The 12,630-nt window shown below is 50.2% G+C and overlaps 1 protein-coding gene across 1 annotated transcript in view; it reads right to left on the bottom strand.

Annotated features, from left to right (window-relative positions):
* LOC116543769 (adenosine deaminase 2-like) overlaps positions 1 to 12,630 on the bottom strand; it is a 24,455-nt gene that overhangs the window by 8,829 nt on the left and 2,996 nt on the right. The window lies entirely within an intron of this gene.

Here is a 12,630-nt window from a genome sequence, read left to right on the forward strand (position 1 = left end):
ATTTAGAAAATGTCTCAATTTTGGCCAGGTGCAGTAGCTCACACCTGTAATCCCAGCACTTTGGGAGGCCGAGGCGGCTTGAGGTCAGGAGTTCAAGACCAGCCTGGCCAACATGGGAAACCCCATCTCTACTAAAAATACAAAAAATTAGCTGGGCATGGTGGTGGGCACCTGTAATCCCAGCTACTTGGGAGGCTAAGGCAGGAGAATTGCTTGAACACAAGAGGCGGAGGTTGCAGTGAGCCGAGATCGTGCCATTGCACTCCAGCCTGGGTGACAAGAGTGAAACTCCATCTCAAAAAAAAAAAAGAAAACTTTTTAATTTTAACATCTAATACAGGATATATTAATAGATAAAATCCACATAAATAAAAAGTATTTGAAATTATCAAGAATTTTAAAGACTATAAAGAGGTTCTGGGACCAGAAAGTTGGAGAACCATCGTGGGAAGTGGCAAAGCTCCTCTTCAAAGTGTCCTTTCTTGTTAAAGAATAATCGTAAGTGTTAGAAATAACAGTTTGTTTTAAAGACTTTCTTCAAAGCCTTCTTGCTCTTTGCTAGTGGCTCTTTGTTAAGCCGTATCCTATGCAGCTGTGAGACATGCTCACAGGCACGTGGTACATTCTGTGTCCTTGTACTTTAGCCAAGATATCTGTGTGGATGTGCTCACAGGCACGTCCCAGCTCACAGTCCCTGCCCTTCCTCATTTGGACTTTGTTTTTGTTCTCCATTGCTTTTACCTGTTTAGAAAAGTTTTAAGTAGTTAGCCAATCGAGTTTTCGTTTAGATGGTGAAGAAAATCAGAGACAACCCCAAATACATAAGATAAATAAGTCCGCTTTTCCTTTGTTAGTTGACTTTTGAAGCAAGATAGCTAACAAGGACCCTTTCTGCAGAAAGTAAAATTGCCTTGCTAAGAGATCCTTTGTCTCGGTGCTAACTTTTTCTTTGCAGCACCAAACATCTGTTTCCAACAACCAATCCAGAATTGCCACCTGCATTGTCTTAGATTCATCCAGCTGGCTCACAGCAGGGAAGAACAGGGCCCTGTCCTGGCCCTGACCACCCTGTCATTACTGAGTCTCCTGCCCACACCCCCCAGCTGGATTGGGCAGCTTTACTCTTCCCACCCTCTCTCCTACGGCACCAGAGCAGGAGCTCCATCAATAAATATTAATTCAAGGAGAGAACTGTCTGCAAGGAATTTTAAAACTACTACTAAGGCCCAGGCAGCAAGGGCAAATAGACAGATGTTGGAGGAGTGGTGGGTGGAACGATGATAGCAGAAAAGAAGGGAGATAAAAGAAATCACCTTTAAAAAAAGTTAACAAATGACAACCCTGCTTCAAAGAAGAGCTCTGAGGCTGGGCACGGTGGCTCATGCCTGTAATCCCAGCACTTTGGGAGGCCAAGGTGGGCAGATTACCTGAGGTCAGGAGTTCAGGAGTTCAAGATCAGCCTGGCCAACATGGTGAAACCCCATGTCTATGAAAAATACAAAAATTAGCTGGACGTGGTAGTGAGCACCTGTAATCCCAGCTACTCGGGAGGCTGAGGCAGGAGAATCACTTGAACCTGGGAAGCAGAGGCTGCAGTGAGCAGAGACCGTGCCACTGCACTCCAGCCTGTGTGACAGAGTGAGACTCCATCTCCAAAAAAATAAGAGAAAATCTCTGGCAGATTAATCAAGCCTGCAAAGATACACAAGTGATGTGACCAGAGCAGAGGGCAGTGGTTTGAAACCCTCAATCACTGGGCGCAGTCGCTCACGCCTGTAATCCTAGCACTTTGGGAGGCTGAGGTGGGCAGATCACCTGAGGTCCTGAGTTCAAGACCAGGCTGACCAACATGGTGAAACCCCATCTTAAAAAAAAAAAGAAAAAGAAACCCTTAATCTCAGCAGTCTTGTGCTCATCCCTGGAGAAGTCAGGAGCCCTGCCTTCCAAGGTCCCACTCACACTGCTGGTGTCATAGCCAGGATTGCCTGGAGAACAGGGTCAGGCCCCCGGGGCTGGCAACATCAAAGCCTGTTCAGAGCACCTTCCCAGTCTCCTGGTGCCCTGTAAACTACCACCAAGGCTGCCCATGAAGGAAGGGCCCAGGATGGGATCGGATCATCAACAGCACCCCAGTTCAAAGACAGGGAAGCCCTCTCAGGGTGAGGGACACCTGCAGCTCCTCAGGGGTTCTGGTCAGCCTTCCAGATTCGGGCCCTCAATGGAGACTCCTCATTCTGTCTCAAATCAATACAGATAGCTCACAGAAGTACCCTCTCTGCAGAAAGTAAAATTGCCTTGCTAAGAGATCCTTCGTCTCAGTGCTAATCCTAATCCCAGAGGATTATTGCAAGGATCAAACAAATTAATAGTTTTAATGCTTTCGGAAATGATAGCTACTACTAATAATGTTATTATTACAAATCTATCACCAGATCTAGAAAAACAACTCAAAACCCGCAGTTGCCTCAGGAACACTGAGTTGATGTCTAAGAATTTAACAATCTGGCCGGGCGCGGTAGCTCACGCCTGTAGTCCCAGCACTTTGGGAGGCCAAGGCAGGCGGATCATGAGGTCAAGAGATCAAGACCATCCTGGCCAACATGGTGAAACCCCGTCTCTACTAAAAAATACAAAAAAATTAGCTGGGCATGGTGGTGCATGCACCTGTAGTCCCAGCTACTCAGGAGGCTGAGGCAGGAGAATTGCTTGAACCCAGGAGGCGGAGATTGCAGTGAGCCAAGACTGCAGTGAGCCAAGTTTGCGCCACTGTACTCTAGCCTGGTACCTGGCGACAGAGCAAGACTCTGTCTCAAAAAAAAAAAAAGAATTTAACTATTTGTAAGTACAAGAAACTACTGTTAGCCATTCATCTAAGACAAGTGATATAAAAAGTTTCCCTGAACTCACTTTACATTATCTCAATTACTAACTATAGTTTAATAGAGAACTATAAATTTTTAGGGAAGTTATTTGAAATACATGGGGCTTACATAAAGCAATATAATATAAAATTTTACTGTCTATGATATCATGGAAGTATAACAAAAAAAAAAAATTTTTTTTTTTTTGGGACGGAGTTTTGCTGTTGTTGCCCAGGCTGGAGTGCAATGGCACGATCTCGGCTCACCGCAACCTCCGCCTCCTGGGTTCAAGCAATTCTCCGGCCTCAGCCTCCCGAGTAGCTGGGACTACAGGCATGCACCACCATGCCCAGCTAATTTTTGTATTTTTAGTAGAGACGAGGTTTCACCTTGTTGACCAGGATGGTCTCGATCTCTTGACCTTGTGATCCACCTGCCTCGGCCTCCCAAAGTGCTGGGATTACAGGCTTGAGCCACTGCGCCCAGCCTAAAAAAATTTTTTTGAGACAGAGTTTCGCTCTTGTTGCCCAGGCTGGAGTACAAGGCACGATCCTGGCTCACTGCAACCTCTGCCTCTGGGTTCAAGTGATTGTCCTGCCTCAGCCTCGTGAGTAGCTGGGATTACAGGCATGAACCACCACACCCTGCTAATTTTGTATTTTTAGTAGACATGGGGTTTCTCCATGTTGATCAGGCTGGTCTTGAACTCCCAACCTCAGGTGATCCACCCGCCTCAGCATCCCAAAGTGCTGGGATTACAAGAGTGAGCTACCGTGCCCAGCCCAGGAAATATAAAATTTTGAACCTGGGAGGAACCACAGGGAAACTTGGGAGCAGAGAGCTGTTAAGGTCATACTACAACTGGTTTGTATCAACAGAAACTAGGACTCAGAGTTTCTTTTATTTTTGTTTTGAGACAGGGTCTTGGCTGGGCGTGGTGGCTCTTGCCTGTAATCCAAGCACTTTGGAGGCCAAGGCGGGCGGACCACCTGAGGTTGGGAGTTCAAGACCAGCCTGACCAACATGGTGCAACCCCATCTAAAAAAAAAAAGAGACAGGGTCTCACTCTGCCGCCCAAGCTGCAATGCAGTGGCACCATCTTGAACAGCCTTGAACTCCCAGGGTCAGGTGATCCTCCGACCTCAGCCTCCCGAGTAGCTGGGACCACAGGTGCATACCACCATACCTGGCTAATTACTTTGTTTTGTAGAGATGGGGGTTTTGCTGTGTTGCCTAGGCTGGTCTCGAACTCCTGAGCTCAGGGGATTTACCTGCCACGGTCTCCCAAAGTGCTGGGACTACATACCACCATACCTGGCTAATTACTTTGTTTTGTAGAGATCGGGGTTTTGTCATGTTGCCTAGGCTGGTCTCGAATTCCTGAGCTCAGGTGATCCACCCGCCTCGGTCTCCCAAAGTGCTGGGACTACGTAACCACTGCATCTGATCAGGACTGGGAGTTTCACTCAGCTTTCCCTACCAGAGCATCATTCACTTCATAAGTGTTGAGCTTCTCCTGTGTGCCAGGCATACGCACAGGCTTGATGCCATAATCTCATTTAATCCTTGAAACCACACTATGAGTTAGGTCTCATTTCACAGATAAGGATTTTGAGGTTGAGAAATTGAGGCCCCCTGCATAATTAGTGGGGCTGGAAGCCGACCACATTTCAGAATTTTGCCTGCCCTGAGGTGTCTCCTGCCCTCTGCCTGTAGAAAGGTAACAGTCACCTCCAGGCACAGTAGCTCACACCTGTAATCCCAGCACCATGGGCAGATCACATGGTCAGGAGTTCGAGACCAGCCTGGCAAATATGGTGAAACCCCACCTTTACTAATAATCAAAAAAATAGCTGGGTGTGGTGGCGGGCGCCTGTAAACCCAGCTACTAGGGAGGTTGAGGAAGAGTTGTTTGAACCCAGGAGGCGGAGGTTGCAGTGAGCCAAAATCACACCATTGCACTCCAGTCTGTGTGACAGAGCGAGACCCCATCTCAAAAAAAAAAAAAAAAAAGAAAAAAAGACGATTGCCGGGCGCGGTGGCTCAAGCCTGTAATCCCAGCACTGTGGGAGGCCGAGGCGGGTGGATCACGAGGTCAAGAGATCGAGACCATCCTGGTCAACATGGTGAAACCCCGTCTCTACTAAAAATACAAAAAATTAGCTGGGCATGGTGGCGCGTGCCTGTAATCCCAGCGACTCAGGAGGCTGGGGCAGGAGAATTGCCTGAACCCAGGAGGCGGAGGTTGCGGTGAGCCGAGATCGTGCCATTGCACTCCAGCCTGGGTAACAAGAGTGAAACTCTGTCTCAAAAAAAAAAAAAAAAAAGACGACTGGACATGGTGGCTGATGCCTGTAATTCCAAGCACTTTGGGAGTCAGAGGCAGGTGGATCACCTGAGGTCAGGAGTTCAAGACCAACCTGACCAACAGAGTGAAACCCTATCTCTACTAAAAATATAAAAACTAGTTGGGTGTGGTGGCAGATGGTTGTAATCCCAGCTACTTGGGAGGCTGAGGCAGGATAATTGTTTGAACCTGGGAGGTGGAGGTGGCAGTGAGCCGATATTGTGCCACTGCACTCCAGCCTGGGTGACAGAGCAAGGCCTCATGAGAGAGAGAGAGAGAAGAGGGGAAGGAAGAAAGGAAGGAAGGAAGGAAGGAGGGAGGGAGGGAAGGAAGGAAGGGGACGGAAGGAGAGGAAGGAAGGAAGGAAAAGAAACATGAAAGAAAGAGGACGAAAGGAAGGAGAAAGAGGGGAAGGAAGGAAGGAAGGAAGGAAAGAAAAAGAAATAGAAAAGAAAAGAAAAGAAAAAAGAAAGAAAGAAAGAAAGAAAGAAGAAAAGAAAAGAAAAGAAAAGAAAGAGAAGAGAAGAGAAGAAAAGAAAGAGGGCCGGGCGCAGTGGCTCACGCCTGTAATCCAAGCACTTTGGAGGCCAAGGCAGGCGGATCACCTGAGGTCGCGAGTTCAAGACCAGCCTGACCAACATGGTGAAACCCCATCTTTAAAAAAAAAGAAAGAAAGAGAGGGGAAGGAAGGAAGGAGAAAGAAGGAAAGGAAGGAAGGAAGGCAAGAAAGCGAGAGGAAAGGAAGGAAGGGAGGGAGGGAGGGAGAGAAGGAAGGAAAGGAAGAAAGGAAGCGAGGTGACTGTCACTAGAGTGACGTCTCAGCTCCGGCTGCACGTTGGTATCACTCAAGGAGAGGAAAGCTGCGTGTGTCCCACCCCAGAGCGACCAAATCAGAACCTGTGGGGTACAGGCTGGTGTTCGTGACCCCCAGGTGGTTCTACGGTGCGATATACAGCCCGGGTGAAGATCCGCCCTGTTCCAATCGGACGGACAAGTAAACAGCACAATGACAGCGTCGTCAGACGGGTCCCACCAAAACGGGAGCAGCTGAGAGCCTGTGTGTTCTCCTAAAGTGACACCAGCAACATGACACCGGGGTCACTTCATTCAGCAAGGAGCCAAATGGAACTCTGAATGCTAAGAATCCAGGCAAAAGCCTGGGGGCCGGGGGCGGGTGGAGGGAGCACTAGAAATGCCTGTGATATGAATGCAGACGTCTAAGCCAACGTCTCAAAACGGCCGTCACAGGTTCTGTGCCCCGCCCGTGTCCCGGGGCCTCTCCCTCCTCAGTGCCAGCAGCGCCATCCCCTGCGGAGAGCTCTGGGGTCTCGGAAGAGCCCCGTGAGGACTCAGGGGACCCAGCCGGAGCCCCCGCCTCTGCCGTGGGGGAAGGGACCGGGCCTGGAGGTAAGACCCGCCTCGCGACTGTGGCCACCGGCGAGCGGCCTTTGTCACTGGGCGTTAGGGACACAATGGGACGCTCGGCCGGGAAGGTCCGTCCACTGCAGCCCCGGCCAGAGTTCGCCGCCAGCGCGAGGGAGGCGGAGCGGCTACGCAAAACGATCCCCAGAAGGCTGTTTTCAGCAGTTCACGCGCTGATGGGCCCCCCACTCCGGCTAACGGGGGGCATTAAGCCCTCGGCTCTCCGTGGAAAAAGCCTTTGTTCCAGGGTCAGACCCGGACAAACGGTCACACCCCATCCCCCTCAGCCTCCACAAGAATCCCAAATCCTAGCCGCCTTCTCGCACCTTCTCCAAAGGCCGGCTGGAGGACGGGCAGGGGCGCGCGGCCTGAGGCCCGGCCCGGAGGTCTCTCCACCCTGTAAATGGCACCTACAGAACAAGGAGGGCAGGACGGACCAGGAAGCCGGTGCTCGGGCCCCTCTCCCTCCCTCCCCTCGAAGCGCTCAGCATCTTCTCCCACGCGCCACCCACCGCGCTCAAGATGAAGGTCCAGTCTCAGCGTCTCCTCCCTCCCCTTCCTCTTCCCCCCACCCACGGAAGATCGCAAGGTTCTGCCAGGGCCGGGGTTCCCTGTGCATGCCCACACCAACACAGTTGCCAGGATCTGCCCAGCAGGAAGCTTCTCCCCTGCCAGGGCCAAGGTCCATTCCAGGCAATCCATCTCCCCTCCGGAAAAAGGAAAATTGAAGCCAGGCGCCCTCCGGGATCTCCATTTGAGGTGGGCGTGGCTATAAAGGCGCTCGGAGAGCCCCGCACCTTGAGAAAAGCAACGAACTTAGGAGCCCTGATCTGGTCCAATCACCCCTTACTACCTACGTGACCTTCATCGAGCTCTTTGACCTTTCCAGGCTTTAGTTCCGACTTTTATAAGATGAATTAATACCTGGGCATGGTGGCTCACACCTGTAATCCTAGCACTTTGGGAGGCTGACTTGGTGTGTTGCCTGAGCTGAGGAGTTGGAGACCAGCTTGGGCAATAAGGTAAAGCCCCATCTCCACTAAAACACAAAAATTAGCTGGGCGTGGTGGCCTGCACCTGTAGTCCCAGCTACTCAGGAGGGTAAGGCAGGTAATGGCTTGAACCCGGGAAGCGGAGGTTGCAGTGAGCTGAGATCCTGTCATTACGCTCCAGCCTGGTGACAGAGCCAGACTCTGCGTCAAAAAAAAAAAAAAAAAAAAAGGGGGGGGGGGGGTCGGGGGATGCCCGGCAAAGTGGCTCGTGCCTGTAATCCCAGCACTTTGGGAGGCCGAGGCGGGCAGATCAGATCACGAGGTCCGGAATTCAAGACCAGCCAAACCAACATGGTGAAACTTCATCTCTACTAAAAATAAAAGAATTAGCCAGGCATGGTGGCAGGTGCCTGTAATTCCAGCTACTCAGGAGGCTGAGGCAGGAGAATCACTTGAACCCGGGAGGCAGAGGTTGCAGTGAGCCAAGATCGTATCATTGAACTCCAGCCTGAGCAACAGAGTGAGACTCTAAAAAAAAAAAAAAAAAAAAAAGAATTACTATCTTCCTTAAACTAGCCTCACAACACGAGCTTCGAATGTGACAATGTAGGTAAAGTACTTTGTAAAGGTCAAGGTGAAGCAGGTTCTTCCTCAAAGTGTGGTCCAGGTCAGGCCACATGCACTGGAATCCACAAGAAGGGGGCTGGGAGAGGGGTACTGGTTATTTTTACAGCTTCCTGACCCTACCAGACAACACAGAATTAGAATCTAGGAGGTCAGCATCCAATACCTGCTTTTTTTTTTTTTTTTTTTGAGACAGAGTTTCGCTCTTGTTGCCCAGACTGGAGCGCAATGGCTGGATCTCGGCTCACCACAACCTCAGCCTCCCAGTTCAAGCGCCCTGCCTCAGCCTCCGGAGCAGCTGCAACTACAGGTGCCTGCCACCACGCCTGGCTAATTTTGTTTGTATTTTTAATAGAGACGAGGTTTCACTATGTTGGCCAGGCTGGTCTTGAACTCCTAACCTTGCAATCTGCCCGCCTTGGCCTCCCAAAGTGCTGGGATTACAGGTGTGAGGCACCCTGCCTGGCCCAATACCCGATTTTAAACAGCACCTCCAAATTCTTCATATGCACCCCAATGTTTGAGAACCCCCATCCACACACATGGTGACCACTACTGGGGTCTACTCCGCGTAAGATGTGGGCTGGTCTGAAATAAGTCACAATTTAGTTGAGAAATCAGGGCTTACATATTCTGGCATAAATAACACAAAGCAATGCATTTGGGCTACTGAAAAGAAACGTTACAGGAACAAAGGAATGAGGGAAGTGGAAAGCCACGGTCCCAGAAAGAATGAAGGAGGGGCTGCTGACCTGCCAATGGGTGGAGCTGACCTGCCAACTGGGCGGAGCTCAAATTGCTCAGGAGAGAAGGATGAGCCTTGATGGACTGGAGTCCAGCCCTGGAGAGGAGCTTCCAAACACAGAAATTAGTCAGGCACAGTGGCTCATGCCTGTAATCCCAGCACTTTGGCGGGGCTGGGGTGGGTGAATCACCTGAGGTCAGGAGTTCAAGAGCAGCCTGGCCAACATGGTGAAACTCCTATCTCTACTAATAACACAAAAATTAACTGGGCTCGGTGGTGCACACCTGTAATCCCAGCTACTTTGGAGGCTGAGGCAAGAGAATCACTTCAACCTGGGAAGCGGTGGTTGCAGCGAGCCCAGATCGTGGCATCACACTCTAGCCTGGGCAGCGAGAGTGAAACTCCTTCTCAAAAATAAATAAATAAATAAATAACATATCTTGCTGGGTGCCGTGGCTCACACCTATAATCCTGGCACTTTGGGAGGCCGAGGCAGGGGAATTACCTGAGGTCACAAGTTCAAGACCAGCCTGGCCAACATGGTGAAACCCCGTCTGTACTAAAAACACAAAAAATTAGCTGGGTCCAGTGGTGAGCACCTATAATCGCAGCCTGGGTGGCAGAGCAAGACTTGCTCTCAAAAAAAGAAAAAAAAAGTATCTAAGAAAAAAGGTGGGTCAGTCCAGGATACCAAACAAAGGGAGAGTTGAGGCCCACAAACTGGAATAACTGAAATAACAAGTGGATCACCGGAGATCAGGAGTTCAAGACCAACCTGGCCCAACATGATGAAACCCGTCTCTACTAAAAATACAAAAAACTAGTCAGACATGATGGTGTGTGCCCGTAATGCCAGTTACACGGAGGCTGAGGCACAAGAATCGCTTGAAACTGGGAGGTGGAGGTTGCAGTGAGCCAAGATCATGCCACTGCACTCCAGCCTGGGTGACAGAGAGAAACTCTGTCTCAAAAGGAAAAAAGGTAATTTCCTGATGAAGTATAAGTGTCTGGTCTGAATGATAGTTTTCTCTGAAAACAGCATTCTGACTCTCTTTTTTCTGAGACAGAATCTTGCTCTTGTTGCACAGGCTGGAGTGCAATGGCGCGATCTCGGCCCACCGCAACCTCCACCTCCCAGGTTCAAGCGACTCTCCTGTCTCAGCCTCCCAAGTAGCTGGGATTACAGGCATGCGTCACCTCACCTGGCTAATTTTGTATTTTTAGTAGAGATGGGGTTTCTCCATGTTGGTCAGGCTGGTCTCGAACTCCCGACCTAGGTGATCTGCCCACCTCGGCCTCCCAAAGTGCTGGAATTACAGGCATGAGCCACCGCACACAGCCCTGACTTTCTTGTTTATACATCTGTCCCTTATGAATTTATTCAATGTGTATTGATCCTGCGGAGCCCTATTACTGCTGGGTCTACAAACAACAAACTTCGGAGCCTATAAAATAAAACTATAGGCCAGGCGCGGTGGCTGAAGCCTGTAATCCCAGCACTTTGGGAGGCCGAGGCGGGTGGATCACGAGGTCAAGAGATCGAGACCATCCTGGTCAACATGGTGAAACCCCGTCTCTACTAAAAATACAAAAAATTAGCTGGGCATGGTGGCGCGTGCCTGTAGTCCCAGCTGCTCAGGAGGCTGAGGCAGGAGAATTGCCTGAACCCAGGAGGCGGAGGTTGCGGTGAGCCGAGATCGCGCCATTGCACTCCAGCCTGGGTAACAAGAGCGAAACTCCGTCTCAAAAAAATAAAAAAAAATAAAATAATAAAATAATAAAATAAAACTATAGAATATGCTAACAAAAAAACAAAGTACTGCCACCGTGTGGGCCTTTCCACAAGCTTAGCAGTCAGCCCCCAAGACCCAATCAACATGTAAATGAACCGGCAGACTATGATGTGGAGAAGACTCTACCCAAGGTCACTTTCCCCAAGCCACTGAAAACCTTTCATCAGCTCAAACCCTTATGAGCTCACCACATGGAACACCCAGGGGTCCTGCCCACTCCTGCAATACCCAACTCCCTCAACCTCCCAGAAACATCCTCAGGAAAGCTCTCTCCAATAAACTCACCGTAATTCTCTAGCAGTATGTGGCACCGAGGGCTGCTTTCCGTGGATCCCTCCCCCACCAACACGGAGTCTGGGGTCGGTCCATCTCAGAGTACCTGACACATTATCCTTTGCTTCTGGCCAAAATACAAGACCCTAAAATCGGATATTTTTTTATGATGCTCCCTTATTTTGAACTCTTCCTACTCCTTTCCATTTCACTCTCTTCAAACTTCTTTAAAACCAAAATCTTTTTTTTTGAGACTGAGTCTTGCCCTGTCACCCAGGCTGGAGTGCAGTGGCACAATCTCAGCTCACTGCAACCTCCTCCCCCTAGGTTCAAGTGATTCTTTCACCTCAGCCTCCCGAGTAGCTGGGATTACAGGTGCACACCACCACTCCAGCTAATTTTTGTATTTTTAGTAGAGATGAAATTTGGCTGTGTTGGCCAGGCTGGTCTCGAACTCCTGGCCTCAAGTGATCCACCAGCCCCAGCCTCCCAAAATGCTGGGATTACAGGCATGAGCCAACACACCCAGCGTCCCCTCTTTTTTTTTTTTTTGAGACGGAGTTTCGCTCTTGTTACCCAGGCTGGAGTGCAATGGCGCGATCTCGGCTCACTGCAACCTCCGCCTCCTCGGTTCAGGCAATTCCCCTGCCTCAGACTCCTGAGTAGCTGGAATTACAGGCACGCGCCACCATGCCCAGCTGGCCTCCCCTCTCTTTTAACCTCTTTTTTTTTTTTTAATGATGGGGTTTCACTACGTTGGTCAGGCTGGTCTTGAACTCTTGACCTCAGGTGATCCGCCTGCCTCGGCCTCCCAGAGTGCTGGGATTACAGGTGTGAGCCACCGTGCCCCGCCTCTTTTAACCTCATCATGCTTTTTTCTTCTGTATGCAAAACAAGTCTCTCCATCCTAAAAAGAAACCTGTAGCCCCTGAGGCTCCCTCCAGGAACCTCGACATTCTTTCTCTCAAATCACAGTCAGTCTTTAATCAGCCAAATCCGCCTCCAATTCACCAACTGTATTTCATTTTTCTACTCCCAGAAATGGGGTTTCTCTTCTCAGCACGTTCAAAGGTGACCTCATAATTTCCGCATCCCATGGGTGATTATCCAGCTGCATGTTTCTTGCCTTCACCCTGCCATGTGACTCCCTTTATTTTTGAAGCCCCTTCTTTTGGCCCCTAAGATTGTGCTAACCTAGTTCTCCTCCTTCTCAGCTCATGTCACCAGGCTGTGAGTACCATGGCAGAAGGCAGAATGGGAAAACCACGAGAAATGGGCAAAGGGCAGCGAGGGATGTGTTCCCAGTTTTGCTGGGACCTGCACAGCCCATTTCAGGTTTCCTTGCTCATGGTGGCCCCTGGAAAGGCACATGTCCGTCTGTACCAGAGACCTGGGTAGGCAACTCATGAGCATTCTGTCTGCTACCAGCTAAGATCTGAGTCAGGCCAGAGAAAAGGAGGTGGGAGGAGCAAAGGAGGTGGGAGGAGCAAAGGAGGTGGGAGGAGCACAGGAGGTGGGAGGGGCACAGGAGGTGGGAGGGGCACAGGAGGTGGGAGGGGCACAGGAGGTGGGA

This window comes from Sapajus apella, unplaced genomic scaffold (genome assembly GCF_009761245.1).
Source record: "Sapajus apella isolate SASKATOON/1434 unplaced genomic scaffold, GSC_monkey_1.0 scaffold195, whole genome shotgun sequence".
Lineage (NCBI taxonomy): Eukaryota > Metazoa > Chordata > Mammalia > Primates > Cebidae > Sapajus > Sapajus apella.